The following is an 18,820-nucleotide window of genomic DNA, read 5'->3' as shown; positions in this document are numbered from 1 at the left end:
TTCTGTAAGCAGCATGCCAGATTATAAATGTGGAGTCCAGCAGAGGCTATAAATGCAGTCACATCAAAGAGTTTTTTTTTTAGTAGTTCAGGAACATCTTGTTTTCAGTTCCAGCTTGGCTCCTCCTCTTCCTGATCCTGATACCAGAGCCAAATCTTCATCTGGCAGCTTTTCTAGTTGCACTACTACAAGTACCAGAATTAGCAGCGACTCAGAAGGCATGTTAATAAGGACAGTTGGAAAGGATGGTTTGAAATTGTCCACATAATCACAGAGGCAAAGCAAGGTATGATACCTTATTGTGAAGTTTGTGTCCACTGCTCTCGCAGCATACAGAGATTTGTAATTTATTTATTTATTTATATTTGTTGACCTGGGGTGTCCGACTGGACGTAGGTCCATTTTCAGCAGAGGTCTGGAGAGAAAAGCTCCACAGTTAAAATAAACAGACAGTAGTTACATTGGATTACATAGCGATTAACAATTTACATAGCAATTACTTACAACATATTTACAGATGAAGAACATAGTACATCAGTAGACAACTACAATCTTTATCTGTGAAGTACATAACAGACATTAACAAATGTTACAAGAAGTTCCTGCTGTATAATAAGTACTGGCTTAAGAGCATCTGAGCTTGCTATAATCAAGGTAGTTAGTGGAGTGGAAAGAAAGGTAGTGGTTGGATGGGGAGGGTGATATTAGAGTGGGAGTTGCAAGGGCATAGCCAGCATGTTTTTAGGTGCGCTTTTAGTAAATTTTTGAAGTGGGTGCATGATGGCATGGAGGTAATTGTGGGTGGGAGGGAGTTCCATAATTTGGCTATGGTGCAAGAGAATAGTGCTTCACCAGCAGAGTTACTGACTTTAATGATCTGCAAGTGATTTTTGTTGCTGGATCTTAGTGGTCTGGTGGTGCGATAGGGTTGGAGTAGATTCTGGAGGGATGGGACATTTAATGGATGATTTACTAGTTTGTTGGTGAGTGAAAGTTGATACCATTGAAGGAGGTGAGGGAGTTCAAGCTAGCCCAGTTCAGCAAGTGAGAGACAGTGGTGACTACGGTAGGATGCCCCTGTGGCGAATTTGGCGATTTTGTTGTAGCAGGTCTCTAGCTTGTTTAGATCGCATTGCCTTAGGTTGGTATATATTGGACAGGCATAAAGTAGGGTGGAGATAAGGTGGGAATTTGCTATTGAAATCTTTGCTGTTTTGGTGAGAAGTTGCTTATTTCTGTATAGTGCTCCTAGTTTTTTGTGGACTTTTTTTAGGTCAAGGATATGTGAATGTCAAATGTTAGTTTATTGTCTATTTCCACTCCTAGCAATTTGGTGTGTTCAGTTGGGTATATAGTGGTGTTGTCTTTTGCTGTGATGTTAAAGTGAGAGTTGTTTTGAGTATGTTTGGTGGGTTGGAAGATGAGTAGTTTAGTTTTGTTTGGGTTGAGTATTAATTGGGCATCGGAAAACCAAGTTTCAACAGAGGAAAAGGCTTCCTGTGTGACTTTTTGCAGTTTGGGTAGGGACTGGGCTGAGCAGATGATGGTCGAGTCATCTGCATATTGTACGAGTGTGCCATGTTTGGTGGCAGAGGCTAGATTATTGGTGAAAACAGAGAAGAGTAGGGGTCCAAGGATGGATCCTTGGGGAACCCCTATGGAGACAGGTAGTTGGGGAGATATGTCATTCTGCCATACAACGGATTGTTGGCGGTCAGACAGGTAACTCTGAAACCAGTTGGTGACTGATTGTGAGAAGGACAGGTTATTGAGGACAGAGATAAGTTGTTTGTGTGGGACCATGTCAAATGCTTTAGATAGGTTGAGGAAAGTTGCAGAGGAGAGATAGCCATTGTTTTTATGCTGAAGGATAGTGTTAGTAAAGGAGAGTAAGGCAGTGGTGGTGCTATGGTTTGGTCAGAAACCATGCTGAGTTTGGAAAGGAGGTTGTTAGTAAGGAGGTAGTCTGAGACCTGAGAGTGTATGCATCTCTCTAATATTTTGAAGAGTGGAGAGAGAATAGCTATGGGGCGGTAATTGGTTAGTTCTGTGGAGGGTCCACCTTTGTGGAGGGGAATTATATGTGATACTTTCCACAGTGTGGGAATGTAAATTTCTGACAGAGACCGCTTAATCAAGATGGATACTGGGTAGGCCAGAGCATCAGCTGTGATTTGTAGGTATTCACTTGGGAGGTTGTCTGCTGCTAATCTCGTGGGCTTAAGTTTAGTTAAGAGTTTTTTTATGTTGGAGGTAGGTACAGAAGAAAAAGAGAAGGCAGTGGGGAGATTACTAGTTGAAGGTGTGGGTTGGAGGGGAGGGGGGTTTTGTTGTTTAGCTTGTGATAGTATGGTTTGTGTGAAGTGTGTGTTGAATGAGATAGCAATATTTTCTGAGGAGTGAGGGATGTTAGGAGAAGGGGTACTGACTTTACCTGGGTGGAGGATGGAGTTTGTGAAGGACCAGAATTGTTTGGGGCTGTGTTGAGAGGAATCTAGGGCAGACTGTAGTATTGGAATTTGTCCTGTTTTATTAGCTTTTTGACTCTATTGTGTAGTTCTAGGAATTTCTGTCTAGTTGAAGGGGTTTTGGTTTTGTGCAGTGCTCCCAGGCTTTATCCCTGTTTTTAATTTCTGACTTAGTGGTTTTCTGTAGCCATAGGGAGGGTTGTGCTTTGATTCTGGAAATTCTTATGGGGGCATGGTAATTAAGGATGCTCAAGAAGGTAGTATTAAAAAATTCAACTGCATCATCAAGACTGAGGTACTTTAGAGGATGCCAGTTACATTCTTTGAGGGATGAGATGAATGTGAGTGGGTTAAAGTTTAGTTTTTTACGTATTTGACGGTAGATGACAGGTTTAGCTTGGTATATGTATTTTTTGAGTAGGAATGTTGGGGAGTGATCACTGAGGCTATCTGATAAGCAGCCCATTATATACGACTGGGGGATCTTACTGACTAGTATCCAGTCCAGGGTAGTGTGCTTGCTGGAGTTTTTATTTATCCTGGTTGGCGACTGGACTAGTTGGGTGAAGCCATGAAGGTTTAATATGATGGGTTGGATGGTTGCCAGAACAGGATTGCCAGTCAATATTGAAATCACCTAAAATGATAGTTTCTTGGAGGAGATGTTGGGTAGACCAGCTGAGGAGGTTTTCTAGTGGAGGGATGTTTTGGCCAGGTGGGAAGTAGCATCCAATTATGTTGATGGTTTTGTTTTGGTTTATTTTGAGGTTGGTATATAGTATTTCTTCATTGCCTATTTGTGGAGCTGATGATTTTAAGATTTGGATGTTTAGATGCTGTTTAAATATTATACCTACACCGCCTCGTTTCTTGTTTAGCCGGTCTACTCTTAGTATGCCATAACCTGTAGGGAGTATTTGCTCAATGTGAGGTTTTAGCCAGGTTTCTGTCAGGATGACTATATCTGGGGAGTACAAGTCTATGGCGGCATGGAGTTCATGGACTTTGTTGGATATACTTCTAATATTTAGGCTTAGTAGAAGGAAGTCACTTGGCTTTCTATTGGCTGCAATACGTGAGAAGTTGTGGTTTCTAGTCTGATTATGAGGATTGGGGTTGGAGATGGTAGGGACAGGGTTGGGGTGGATATCTCCACTTAGGGCTAGTTTAGATATGCATGAGGTTATTAGTTTTCTCAGTTTTTGAATGTGTTTGTTTATAAGGGAAACTTTATTATTGTGCTCTTTGGGTAATAGGTATGGTGGGAGGGTTACTGTGTTAAGTTGTAGGGATGCTTTATGCTTGAGTAATATAGTTGGTAGAATATGTGGGGGGTGCATAGGGATGTTTCTTGAGTTGGTGGGAGGGGAGCTGAGTGAGGGTGAGACATGAGTGGTGGTGTGAGTAGTAGTACAGTGGCAGTGGTTGAGTGGGGGAATGATGGAGCTTTGGTAGGATGTAAGATATGAAAGGAGAGTACATGCCGTGAGCATAGGTAAGGTATGCTTGTACATGTTAGTTCAGGAGGTGTGATAGTAGTGGGAAAATGGAGGAGGTAGTGTTGGGTAAGTGCTGTGTTTGGTTACTGGAAAGATGGGAGGGGTTTGTGAGTGTAATAAAGGTGGGACCACTGGGTGTGGGAGGGAATAGGGGGCAGGGCGGGTAGCGAAGTGGGTAGAGACCCTGTTAGTCGCTCTTATGAGGGGGCTGGAAACAATCAGGTAACAGAGTTAACTGATAAATTAACATATGATAGTGACAAGGGTGGTTGTAATAAAAACTATGAACTATGAAACTAGTTGTAAAAATGGTGCCTGCCACAGGTAATATTTATTAACTTTGGGATTGTCTTAAGGTAATAAACAGGGAGGGGGGAGGGGAGAACAAGTGTATGAGCAGGCAGTTCTTTGTACTGCTGCTAATGAGTCAAAGCAAAGACAAGTTTGTGTTTAAGAAACAATCACAATTGACCAAGGACTGCTCTGAAACTGTAAGTGATTTCTTAACCATTTCTCAGGTGGAAAAACAGGATAACCTTGTATCAGTAGGCTACTGTGGTCTCAGTTTAAATTAACAAACACACAGTATTGATCAGCTATGGATACTATTTGCTAATAGAAGGGAATAAGAGAGAAAGTGGAAGATGAGTGAGTGAGTGAGTGAGTGTGTGTGTGTGGGGGGGGGGGCACTTACAAGCCAAGGCAGAGTGCTCTCCAGGGGAAAATGAATATTGGCTCAAACAGGTAGACACATACTCAAAGTTAACTTTAGCTGTTTGCAGACAGTTCAGACCCGGACTGCACTTTTCTTATAAGAATGATAAAGGTGGTACCACAGTTGAATACTTAAGAGTGGTGTTAGGTCTAGAAAAAAAGAGTACAGAGAGGAGTAAGCACTTTGAGATGGTAAAGATATATTAGAAAGATTACAAAAAACAAACTGAGCAAATAGCTACTGTATATGCAGGAAAATGTCTTGAACCAACAACTAGTATATGCAGATACTGAGCCAATTGGAAAAAAACATCTGTTAGAAAAACCTCATGACAGTTATGCAGTCACAGATAAAAATATAGTGAGCAGCACTCTGTTGAGGTTGTCTAATATGATTCTATCCACCAGTAACAGCACAATTATATAGAAATAATTTAGACACCAGTATAAGCTTGTCTACACACAACACAATTACGTGAATAACATTAGTGAACAAGGTGCAGCTATGCAAACAGACCATACTATTACACTAAAAACAACTTGGTGCAGACAAAATGCTAGCATGGCATAGTAACTTCCAATAATAAAGCATAAATTATATTAGATGTCTAACACAATTCAACATAAACATATACAATTGTAAAATGTCTAACACAATTCAACATAAATAGGCATTTACAGTTGTAAAACACTTACTGGAGAAACACTGAGCTCCTTCATGGGGCCTGTAGCAGAGTGGATTGTAGTTGTAAAAATGGTGCCTGCCACAGTTAATATTTATTAACTTTGGGATTGTCTTAAGGTAATAAACAGGGAAGGGGGAGGAGAGAACAAGGGTGTGAGCAGGCAGTTCTTTGTACTGCTGCTAATGAGCCAAAGCAAAGACAAGTTTGTGTTTAAGAAACCATCACAATTGACCAAGGACTGCTCTGAAACTAAGTCATTTCTTAACCATTTCTCAGGTAATATTAAACATCATGCCCAAGGTGGATTCTAGCTGCTTTCTAGAATCAAGAATGGAAGATCTTTTAAGGGAGGCTAAGGTCTGCTCTGCCAAATCGCTCTCTGAAACTGGTTCATGTGTGGCATAGTTCAAGGCCTGTAATGCAAAGGTGCCTGAAGCAGACACCAGTGTCCCTATGCTGTCAATCGCGCATGACTCCCTATTTGTTGGATGGATAATGGCTGTATCCCTCTCATCTCCTTTTTAGTTGCTGCTGCCATAATGACAGTATCAACTAAGGGATTCTGGGACCAAAACAGCTTGTCCTTTGGGGGATGAGAACTTTATCAGGTTTCCTTGGCACACTTTCTGAAGATTAAGGCTCATGCCATGTTATCCTGGCAGCCAGACTGATCAAGTGGTCCTGCCAGAGAACTACCCACAAGAAGCAGACTGGCTGAAACATATGGACCATCTCATCCTGAGAGGGAGGATCTACGGGACAATTTTCTCTCAAGAATGATTTCCATGACCTCAATAAAGCTGGGGTCTTCAGGAGGGGACTGGAGAATCTCTCTCAATCCTCCAAATTGCATCCAAAGTGACTAACTCATCTAGGGAGTTCATGCGCCTTTTCTTGCATATCCTCTTCTTTGCAACTTCAGGAGGTGTGGAATCTGAGTCGTCAGAGGATTGATTACACAGCTGGGCAGTACATCAAAGAGCACTGGCTTGGCTCTGACCCTGAGAGGTACAAGAGTGTTAAGAATGAGGTGGAAGGGAGTCCATGGGGAGAGACGATAATCTGCAATATAGGGGTTGGGATTTGTGTCACCTCAACTGCAATGATTTGCTCAAGAACCATAGTTCAGCAAGATAATAGATAAGGCTGAGACTGCCACCGATGATGGTGGTCCATCCTGAATACATCAATATTCATGTAGTAGTTACTTTGCCGAGGATGAGCACACGGTAAGCAGGTACTGCACGGCTTCCAGAATTGAAGTTATAAAGGCAAGTTTATTTCATATGCACAAATGAGAAATGTACATTCCAATATCACAGCCTGTATAGCAGCTCTTGGAAAAGAGGCAATGATCCTCTCCATAAACTCAAAGGCCAAGCTTACATCCAGCTGATCCCAGGTAACCTCATCAAGGCTGGTGCTGTTCCTTCCATAGAAAAGGTAGGCAGACTAAATGATGGAATCCCTGAACCTGACAGAACAGATGGACCCGAAGAGAGGAATGGCACCACAACCTCAAAGGCTAATGATTCAAGACACTGAAAATAGAACCATACTTTTTTTTCCCAACATCTTTATTACATTCCCACATGTGGCAAAGGCAGTCTTACATGTATATAAATGAAAACATACACAATTAAATCACTTTAGTTGTAAACAGTTTACATCACAGATACCATTGAAAACTGTAGTTGTAAACATTACTAATCACTTACAAACATTCTAATCACCGGCAGTTAAGCATTACATAGCTCATTCAAATCCTGCCGCTTAAACCTCATTCCTGCCCTGCATATACTTTTCCCACATTTCCCATTTTTTCTATGTAGTTTGCTCCTTCCCTTTTCTAAAGATCCCAATTCTAGTTGTTTTATCTTAGCTACTATATTTACTACTTCTAGCAAAGTTGGTCTAAACTTTGATTTCCATTTTCTAGTAATTGCTTTTTTGGCAGCCCCGATAATTGGACTCAGCAAGGCTTTACTATGTCTAGGCAATTCCGATTCTGTAGCATAACTCAAAAAAATCATCTCCCCAGTTAGTCCAATCCACCCACCCAGCATCTCTGACAGAGCAGCCCGCTGGGAATCCCAAAAGTCTGCTAGCTCATCACACCTCAAAAAAATATGTTCCCAGCTACCTCTTTCTTGCCCATCACACCTTCAGCATTTTCTATCCACCTGAGGAAAAATTCTTTGGAGTCTACTTGGGGTATAAAAATACCTATGTAAACATTTCCAGGCACAGATCCTAAATCTTCTAGACTTTGTTGCATATTTGGGAGATATATATACATATATCCCCTCATTGTCTCTTTGTGAATTGCTTATCCAGTCTCTCTTCCCAATACTTTCTAAGCTCCTTTGATTGATTCTTGTAATTATCAGGCATTATTCTATATGCTTTACTAATTATTCCTTTTTTAAAGGCAGCTTCTGTTCTACATTCTATTAAAAACTCTACCAGTGCTCTTCTTTCATTTAGGAGCCCCCTATTTCTTTCCCTTTGCCTATATTCTGATATCAATCCTTGATAGGGAAGGCAATCTCTAACCTGTAGTCCAAATACATTTTTGGCCACTTCCCATTCTATTACCTTTCCCTTTCTAGTTATTTGTTCCCAATACCTTGGTTCCTTTGCCAATTTTCTCCAATAAATTCCAGCCCCCACTTGCCTATTATTTGTATCCCTGACCACATTCAACCCTTTTGGCAAAATCTCTTTCTCCATTCTTGTACTGGTTTGGTTCTTAGAATACTCCTTGCTATTTTATGAATATAATACTCTGTATGATTTTGGTTGTTCTCCTTAAGAGTCTGCATCCAAAATCCCAATTTCTCCTTATTTCATGAGCTTTCTCCCTGAGTCATCATCCCTTTCCAACTTGAATTATAGTTTTCTGCCTGTGCTATGTATGAGCTTAAACTGTGTTTCTCTAAAATACCCCCTCAAATTAGGTAATCCTAGTCCACCTTGTTCTATTGGTAGAATCAGCTTATCCCATTTGACCCTTGCTGTCTTCCCTTCCTAGATAAAATCCTTCAAATCTTTTTTAATTGCTGTCCACAATTTCTCCTCCGGTTGATAAAAGTATGCCTGACCTGTGTACAAGACTAAAGGGACTAAAAACATTTTAATGGCTCGTATATTAGTAGCCATATCCATATAACAAAACTTTCAGTTTCTCAACTTTTGCATTATCTTCTGTTTAGTCTCTTCCCACATTATCCTTAGCTGCCACCACAGAGTCATTTCTAATCCATACTCCTAAATACTTCATTTTATCATGTCCCCATAAATATGGATATTGTTGGACCAATTTGTGTGTGGGTACATCATTTATGGCTATTGCCTTTGTTTTAACTTCATTAATTTTGTATCCTGAGAAGATTTGAAACTGTCTTAAAATGTTCCACAACACTGTAATGTCCCTTTCTGGTTTTGTCATGTATAGAATAATATCTGCAAATAGAGCCAGCGTTTCCTGACTACCATACCAATTATACCCTTGAATTTCTGAGTTCCTTATTTTCTTTGCCAGTGGTTCTAAATATAATTCAAACAACAAAGGGGAAAGCGGACAACTCTGCCTGGTTCCTCTACTCAAGCAGAAATTATCGAAGAGGACCCCACCCACTTTAATTTGCGCCTCCGATCCCTCATATATTCTTCTAATCAACCTTATAATTGTGTCAGGGAAAGCAAATGCTTCCATTGCCCTGCTCATGAAGTCCCAGTCTACTCTGTCAAATGCTTTCTCTGCATCAAGATCCACCCATAAAAGTGGTATTTTCTTACATTCTGCTTCTCTCTGGATCATCAATGTTCTGTTAATATTGTCAAATGTTTGCCTCCCCTCCACAAAACCACAATGATCCATATCTATCAATTTTGGTATCACTTTTGCCATTCTTTTAGCCATTATAGACAAACACTTTATAATCATGGTTTGGTAATGAAATGGGCCTGTATGAAGCTGGATTCAATGGATCTTTACCCTCTTTAGGTATTACCATTACCACTGCCTTCTTCCAGGATACTGGAACTTCTCCTCCTCTTAAAATACTGTTAAACAAAACCTCTAGATCATTATTTTTTCCCTCTTAACTTCCAAACTTCCACAGGAATACCATCTATTCCTGGGGACTTTCCTATAGGTTGGTTATACTTGGCCATTTTTATCTCATCCCTTCCTATCCTAACTGTTAGTAACCGAGCCTCATCTACCTCTAACTTTGGCATATTTAATTCTTCAATAAACATTTCCAATTATACCTTTTCTTGATTTCCATATTTCTCTGCTTTATACAAATTTTCATAAAATTTCCAAAATATTTCTAATACTTCTACAGGGTCTCTTGTTATCGCCCTTGTTATAGGCTCCCTAAGCTTGGTGACTGCACTTTCCACTTTTTGCTGCCCGCGTTGTTATGCTAAAAGTTTTTGTGCTCTATAATTATTAGGAAAAAAGAGTTGCTTAACAGCAATCTTTCTAAACTCATGCATATTATAGAGGTAATCCCTTATTTTCTGTTTAGCATTCTGCAGTTGCTCCTTTTCTTGTTCTGAGAAATGTCCCCTATTTTGCAGTACTTTAACATATGTCAATCCCTCAAAATAATTCTTGTTACTGTTTAGCCATATCTCCCTTTCTTTTATTTCCAATCTAGTTTTAAACTCCACTTTAATTTTATCCCACTCCTTAGCTATGTTTTCAGAAGACAAATCTGTCTTCTCTAGTGGCTCCTGAAATAAATCCACAACCCATTCCTTAAATTCCTCTCTTTTCAACCGGTAGGTGGGGAAGCACCATTGTCTCATTTTCATTTCATTACCTTGCGTTTTTATTTTAGTTATTATTGCTGCACAATCTGAAATAGTTACTGGGTGCATTTCAAGACCTTCAATTAAATGTGCATGTTCCTGTGAGATATAAAATCTATCTAGCCTAGCTCAGTTTTTGTATCTTGGTGAGTAATATGTAAATTCACTCCGAACTCCTAGTACTGAATTCACATATTCCATGCCAAACATTTTCATAAATGTCTTCAAATATCTACCCTGCCTTGTTATATTATCCCTTCTAGGGCCCCCAGTCACATCTTCACTGTTGCAAAACAAATTCCAGTTTCCACCTATAAGTAATGTTCCTTGATGAAAGCTGATTTCTCCCAAAATTTTCTTAAGCTCAATTATAGCACTTTTAGGGGGGATGTAAATGCAAGCCAGTGTAATCCTCCTCCCTAGACAGTAGCCCCTTTAGTACTATGCATCTTCCATTATTATCTTTTTTTTCCTCTTCTATCACTATTGGAGCTCCTCTTGCAATTAAAATAAGTAATCCTCTCTTCCTTTGCCCTAAATATTCTGCCGAATAACCATCCTGAAAAAATTTCTATATCAAATTCACATGTTCAGTTCTTTCCAGGTGCGTCTCCTGTAGCATAGCTATTTGCACTCTACATTTCTTAATATAGTTCACTACTCTTTCTTTTTTATTTTTATCTGTAAGACCATTTAGGCTGAAAAACATTACAGAAAGCATCATTTTCTTATATAGTCATTATTACCAACTTTTATATACAACTGTTGTTTTGCTAAATGTCTAGTGACAACTTTTTTGTTACAAGTATATACTGTCCGGCAGTTTGGTATTTTATACAGTTGTTTCATGTCATTTCCATTTGTGCCTATGTCACATCATATAACTTTTTGCTTTTTTGAAAGCACACAAACAGAACAAACAACCCCCCAAAAAACTCTCCTAAAACCTACAAACTACAATAACACACAAAACTATGAACATCTTCAAATACTGAAGTTTTTTCTTCCTAATAAGAACATAAGTTCTAAGTTGATAGCTATGCAGACAGGCTAAAATTAAACAAAAAGAAAGGTTAATCACGCTAAGACGCATGGTACAGCCTGTGCTAGTAGTAAATTATATTTCATTTTTTATATCTATATAACTCTCCCAGTTGAGAAAACACTTGAATGCTTTCAGTAAACACTTCCTCCAAGCCATTTTTCTTTATCAAATTGTCTTCTAGTGACATGCAACCAGACACTGAACTGCTAAGGGTACCTTGTTTATCAGAAAGAAAGACTTACAGTATTAAATATTCTTTTTCATTTACATGCTTTGTAATAAACGTGTTACTGCATAATGCCTATGGTTTTTACCCAGTCATTTCCCTATGCAAGCATGGGAAAAAGAACACTGATTTTTATTTTGTCATACTCTGTTAACCAGACTTTTGTGCTCTCCCCCCATCTACTCCTCTTCCTCGTTCTTTTTTCATTGCAGTGTCTACATTTTTCAAAACTGGACAAAGAAAAACAGAGAAGGGTGAACAAGCAAAAATCAAAAGCACCTGTTTATATTAGAATCCCCAATACATTTAAAAAAAAACTGAGAGAAGTTTACTTCAAGTCTAATTGGTTTTGTATTATTGTTAAAGCTGTCGCACCTGGGAAAACCCTTGAATGTTTTCAGGGAACATTATGTCCTAGCCAGTTTCTCTGTTGTTTTTTTTTTCTTTTCCATCAGCTAATCACCTTCCACCAAAACTGTCTCCAGTTTCTCTTTACCAGACTGTTTTCCATGGAGACAAGCTGCAGAAAAGCTACTTAATATAGATATTTGCAAGGGCTAGAAAAACAACCTTATAATATTCAGTGTTCTTTTTTTCCATTTACTTGCTCTCTGTTTTAAAACAAAGGTCCTTAATCAGTCATTTTCCCATGCAAGAATGAAAAAGAAGCACATCAATTTGAACTTTGTCATGCCCCCTTAACCAGGCTCCTTATTTTTGGGAATCATTACATTACCTATGTTTCTGAAAACTGCACAAGAAGAAAGAGAAGAGAGGAGAAAAATAAAAACACCTGTTTACAATCCCCATTACACCCAAAAATAGCATCCAAAGAAAACCATGCAACATAGATGCAATACTATTAAGAAAAGGTGTTTTCTTTACTTACAGTTAGCATTCTCCCCTCTCTTCCCCGCCCCAAAGCATTTTTCTGAAAATTAATGACATGAAGTAGAGCATATCATTGAGTACCCCACTCAGCAAACACATTTTGAAACTTCCAGATTTCTTTGTGCTATTATATTTCACAAATATAATTAATGCTTTGTAATCCCACATCAAGTTACTGATTATATGACTGATCTTCAACATCACCCAGATCCTGTCTCTGCTTCACTTCCAACGTACTCTCGATTCTACTCATGCTCCCTTCCTTCTCTGCAACATTTTCCTTTGAAATACTGGAAAAGGTTTCAAAGGTGCAGTCTCTCTGTGGTCTTTATTACCACAGGAGCGAGAAGCCAAATCTCCTTCCGTTTCACAGCTCAGTTTTTGTTGGACAAACTTCTGTATTTCCTTTTTAGCATGCACTTCATTAAATTGTGTCCCTCCAGGGAAGAATATTTATTTCTTTATTTGCAATTTGATTACCGGGGAAGTCCACTGGGCTGAAATGACCCATTTTCAGTGGAAGCCTGGGGAGAAAAGCTCCAAGATGCATTATACAATTTAGATACAAATGATAGTTGATATTAAAGATCTTATGTAGAATAGTTACTCATAAATGCATTCAATATCATGCATAGTTAACAAATTCATTAAGCTTGAAGGTAGGGATCACACAGTTTCATTTAAGGTAAACAGATATGGGTTAGGTGTGGAAACAGTTTACATACAAACCTTTTAAGAAAATGTAAATGCGCTTTACATACACACATCAACAGTAGAATGCTAATTACAATATTTACAAGGTTGGGCTGTGTGAGGGTAGCTGTAGGAGGTGAGAGCCTAGAGAGAAGCTAAAGAAATTGTGGAGAGCTTAGATAGGCTCAAAGGAAGATAACTGAGAGAGTTGTGGAGCTTGGGAACCAAAGCGAGAACCCCCTTGGATTAGGTTGGGTGAAGGCAGGTACATTTCTATTTAGTGGACAGGTGTTTGAATAGCTGGGTTTTGAAGTTTTCTGAGTTTGGTATGGTTCTTAGTGTGGAGGGAAGGGAATTCCATTTTTTGCCTAATGAGAAAGATAAGAGAAGTTGGCCGGCAGGACTTTTCGGTTTATGGATAGTAATTAAGTTCTGATTTTCAGATCTGAGAGCTCTGTTGGGTGTATAAGGGGAAGGATGTTAGAGTGGGACATTTTGTGGGGTGAAATATGAATCTATGTGCAGTAGTGAGTTGGAGATAATCTAGGTAGTTTGGGAGTTCAATCCAATTCAGGGACTGCAGGGTTAAGGCAGTGATGGGTGGTATTTTTAGATTTAAAGGCAAATTCAGAGATTTTGTTATAGCAGTTTTCTAGTTTAGGGGTGAAAGAGGAGGACTGGTTGGTTAGGAGAGGGGCTCCGTATAATAAGGAAGGAAGAAGATAAGTCGAGGCCAGAGTTTGCCTGGTAGAGTTGGAGAGAAAGTGATTATTCCTAAACAGCATACCTAGCTTTTGGTGGGTTTTCTTAATATTTTGGTGAATATGAATATCAAACTTGAGGTGTTCATCTACAGTAATACCAAGTAGTTTGGCAGAGGGGACTACTTCTACAGGTGAGTTGGTTTGACTATAGACTTTGAAGTTGTTTTTATCGTAGGAGAGGGTCTTTGTGGGAAGGAATAGTAGAATCTTTGATTTATTTGCATTGAGAAAGAGGAAGTTTTGGCGCATCCAGTTTTCAGTTGTTGAGAAGGCAATTTGGATTTTAGTCAGCAATTCAGAGAGGTTAGAGGCAGAGCAGACTAAGGTTAAATCGTCTGTGTATTGAATGATTTTAGCATCAGGAATAGCAGTGTGAAAGTTATTGATGAAGATGTTAAAAAGCATTGGTCCAAGGATAGATCCCTGTGGTACGCCAGTTGAGGTAGGTAGGAAGGACATGATGGAGTTCTTCCACTTGACTGCCTGTGATCTGTCTGATAGCTGGAGAACCAGGATAAAGCATTGTGTGAGAGATTAAGGTTTGAGAGATGACAGAGAAGGTGCTTGTGGGAAACAGTATCAAAGGCTTTAGACAGATAGAGTAAAACAGTAGAAACTAAGTGGCTTGAATCTCGGGCTTAATTGACAGTTTCTAGGAAGGAGAGTAGTGTGGTTATTGTGCTATGAAGACAGCTGGTTAAAGCAGTTTAAATTTCACACCTGCATCTCAGCATTCTCTGACTAAAGGGATTAATTTACTTCTCTTTTGCCTGGTGTACAATGAGTAATCATTCTCCACAAACACTCTGCTGTCACCTACTTTTAATATTTTGTCCTTCTGCCACAGTTTTGACAAAATCAATTATTTCTGCTGATAGGGTTGCATCCTTACTATTAAAGGTCTGGGTTGCTTTCTTATCACTAGATTTGGAGCATACACATGATGTGCCCATTCAACTAATAAATCCTGTTCTGGAATACCAGCCCAGCTGCTTATTTGTGCTTTCATGAATTTAATGCAGTCTGTTCCTTCCAGCTTCTTTGGTATAGCTGAAAATCTCAAGTTTTCCCTACGTGGTCAGTCCTCTAATTCTATTTTTTTAAAACATCTCTTCCTGAGCAGTCTCATATTCAGCCAGCCTTTTCTTCATTTCGACCTCTGACTTTTGCAGCTTTATCATCTCATCTGAATATCTGTTTAAAGCCTCTTCCATTTGTTCCAACCTTTTGTTATTTATGTTAATATACTCTATCAGTGTTTTATTTTAACCAGGTCTGTATGCAGTCTTATAGCATCCTTTAGGTTATTGGAAGACATGTCTGAAGGTTGGATTACTTTTTGCTGACCAGCTGCAAAATTCTCCCTAGTCAGTGCTTCCTCACTTTTTGTAGCCAATTTTTTCCAGGTCTTCTGTATTTCTTTATTCTTGGCATCCAGGAAGTGTACTTACTAGGCAATTACTGAAATTCACCCATAAACACAAGTCTACTGGCCTTCTCTGCTAGGTTTCTGATTTCACACTGGGAGAGCTAAAAACAAACTGTTACTCAGAGTGCAGCCATCTTGGAACCTCTCCCGAAAACAGAACCATACTGGAGTCCAAAGATGAAAGTGTCAACAATGAGAAGTTAGTCCTGAGATCGATTTGAATCCAGTAACTTCAGGGTTGAGTGAATCAGAAAACTTCAGAGACTAAGGCAGGGTTGCACTTTGTGACAAAGAAATCAGCTTCAGGTGGGTAGTCTGCCTTGATACTACTGGATCTGAAGGCTGGACCATGGATGGAGCAAGTAAAAGGGATGACGGACCAGCCCTCTCCAACCTGGAGTGGTGGAGTACAGGAAAACACCCATATTGATCTGCATCTTGCTGAATGCCCTCATCATATGATTCAACTCCAAGTCCAAGGATATCTTAAAGGATCTGACTGAAGACTGAGATGGAAGCAGAGAAATTAATCTTGTAATCTGCACAGAAGAGGTACCAAGGCAACTTATCTTAATGAAACAATTGGCTCCAAAGGAGATGACATTATACCTGGGATATCAATGGAGCTGAGAAACTAGTTGGCTCCAAACTTACAACTTCTGAGAGTCTGGCACCTGGAGACTCTAGCTTCCCCTTTTTGGGATCATGACTCCTGCCCTTGCACTTGAACCAGTCTTTTTCTTTGTTGTGATGGTCTTTATTCTTTTTATGCTTTTTTGCCTACGGATGTGGGGGTATCAAATCTTTAATTACCAGCTTGTTCTTCCTATCTGAAAAGACAAGTTGTTTGAACTGCAAAGCATTTTGACAATCAGCCATAAGGTGTCCCACATACAAACATACTACAAACACTCTTATCATGGGAATTCTGCATTGGAATTTTGTGTACACACTGAAGATGCTTCTTAAAGCTCTTCACTTTTACCTTGCTACTTGCCATACACAGAGCAATGGTCAATGAACAACAATGAGAACCACAACAGCGGCAAGGTAAACAACAAGAATAAACGTGTGTACCAATGGATATAAAAATTTTACACACCCCTGTTAAAATGCCAGGTTTTTGTAATATAAAAAAAATGAGACCACAATAAATAATTTTAAAACTTTTCCCACCTTTAATGCGACCTACAACCTGTACAATTCAATTGAAAAACAAATCTGTTAGTGGGGAAAATATAAAAAATAAAAAATGAACAATAAACTGGTTGCATAAGTGTGCACACCCTTAACCTAATACTTTGTTGAAGCACCTTTTGATTTAATTTAATTTAGTTTTGTGAATGTATAGCTCTGAAGCAATACTAGGAAAAAATAATTTTTTCAAGCTCTTTTTACATATAAATTTACTTTATCTAAATCTTTGATCTTGTTTAGTACTCAGATTCCTAAATATATTAGAAGAATTAAATATCCTTTATTATGGTCTGTTCTGACAGTAGCTAGAAAAGTTATAACCAGAAATTGGAAATCTGAAAATCCCCCTTTATTCACATAATACAAGAGTGTTCTTACTGAACTATGTCAGTTGGAACTGATGACCATTAAATCATGAACTATTAGAAAATCCTTTTTTTATACTCTGTGGTCCAATCTAAAAACTTTATTAGATAATAATTCAAACATTACTTAATGATATCATTATTTGTTTTATAGTGATGTGTTAAAATGCACCTAACAGAAACCAATGTAAATACTTTAGTTGATGTTAATTTTGTGTGTATGTTCTTTATATAAGACACAATTTCCATACTGTATTTCTGTAATTGATTTTGTATGGTAAAAAAAACTTTAATAAAACCTGTTTTTAAAAAAAAGAAATGATTAAAAACAATAAAATGAGTGAGGATAATGGTTACTTTCCAAATAAAGGCAAGATTTGTATTAGCCCGCAAAACCTCAATAAAGTCAAACATTGCTTAAAAACGAAAACTTGGTTTCAAGAATCCTAAATGCCATTTTTTTTTAGTTTTAAATGTAATGCATGGTTCCTAACATATAAAACTGGATGAATAATACATCATTAGGAAGGTACAGATTTCTTAGACTTATTTTTGATATTTTATCAGCAACAAAGTTGTTATACAAAGACCTGCTGCCCATGTAATTGATGATACGGATGGTGCTGCAGACAAAACTGACCTGCTACTCTGTGGTATTACAATAAACTGATACTGTGGCTGACTTGATAAAGAAAGCATAACTTCAAATTAAACAGGTGCATATGCAAAAAATCAGAGTGAAAAGTCAGAAACGTGGTTCACATTCTAACACTAGAAGATTAAAACGTGTACAAAAAAAAAAAAAGGATCAGTTTTGCAGGTGACAAAGCCAGAAGACAAGCCAGTATTAAATAGGTTTTTGGCAATAATGCACTGCCTTTCAAAGACTTACCTAATGTATACAAGATAATTCTGCCTCTAAGAAAGTTGTCAGACCAAGCAATGGCCTAGGAGTTTTGAAATACTTAAGAGATTAGTCAATGACACTTCAACATTAAAGCATTATGCCAAGTGCCAGTTGTGTTGCAAGTAGGTGGCTGTCAGAATGGCAAAGGAGCAAATAAGAGAACAGATCAGCTGTCTATCCAACCTGTGGGAAAGACTATAAACTGTATACAAGAAATCATACAAATATGCTACAAAGTCTGAGAAAGATAAGTAACCTGTGTCACAATCTAGTCCAGTTGCAGAAAAATACAAATTGATATAACAGTGACGTTCAAGATTTGCAGACAGACCACCCTGTCCCCGAAGGCATGCCTTCAAATTAAACTAAATTAGAATAAAAAACTCTCCCAAAAGCAGAAGTCTCCACCTATGGTAGGCCACTGAAGAAATCACACAAATATACAGACTGCTCCAAAGATGTAAAACAGTCTAAAGATGGAAGTATAACATTATTAAATATAAAGATGGAAAATGTAATATTAAAAATATATGTTTATTGTGGTCAAAAATTTGTTTTTTATGTAAATACAAAGACTTACTTTATATGGTGTGTGATTTTATATATATATATATATATATATATATATATTTATATATACACACACACACACACACACACACACACGCACACACACATACAGTGCAATGAAAAAGTATTTGCCCCCTTCCTTTCTTATTTTTTTGCATGTTTGTCACACTTAAATGTTTCAGATCAACAAACAATTTAAATATTAGACAAATATTAGACAAAGATAACACACGTAAACACAAAATGCAGTTTTTAAGTAATGATTTTATTTATTAAGGAAAAAAAAACTATCCAAACCTACATGGCCCTATGTGAAAAAGTAATTGCCCCCCCCCCTTGTTAAATAATGAAGTAACTGTGGTTAATCACATTTTTGAGAAAGCAGAGTTCAATTTCACTAGCCAAACGGAGGCCTGATTACTGCCACACCTGTTGAATGAAGAGATAACTTAAACAGAACCTGTCAGACAAAGTAAAGTAGACCAAAAGATCCCACAAAGGAAGACATCATGCCGCGATCTAAAGAAATTACAGAAGAT

The 18,820-nt window shown here is 38.3% G+C and overlaps 1 protein-coding gene across 1 annotated transcript in view; it reads right to left on the bottom strand.

The window, feature by feature from the left end:
- MMS19 (MMS19 homolog, cytosolic iron-sulfur assembly component) overlaps positions 1-18,820 on the bottom strand; it is a 2,295,919-nt gene that overhangs the window by 1,811,754 nt on the left and 465,345 nt on the right. The window lies entirely within an intron of this gene.

This window comes from Protopterus annectens, chromosome 14.part0 (assembly GCF_019279795.1).
Source record: "Protopterus annectens isolate FY-2018-M chromosome 14.part0, PAN1.0, whole genome shotgun sequence".
NCBI lineage: Eukaryota > Metazoa > Chordata > Ceratodontiformes > Protopteridae > Protopterus > Protopterus annectens.
Note: the sequence above shows the minus strand (reverse complement) of the source record. Positions and strands in the feature narration are given on the sequence as shown.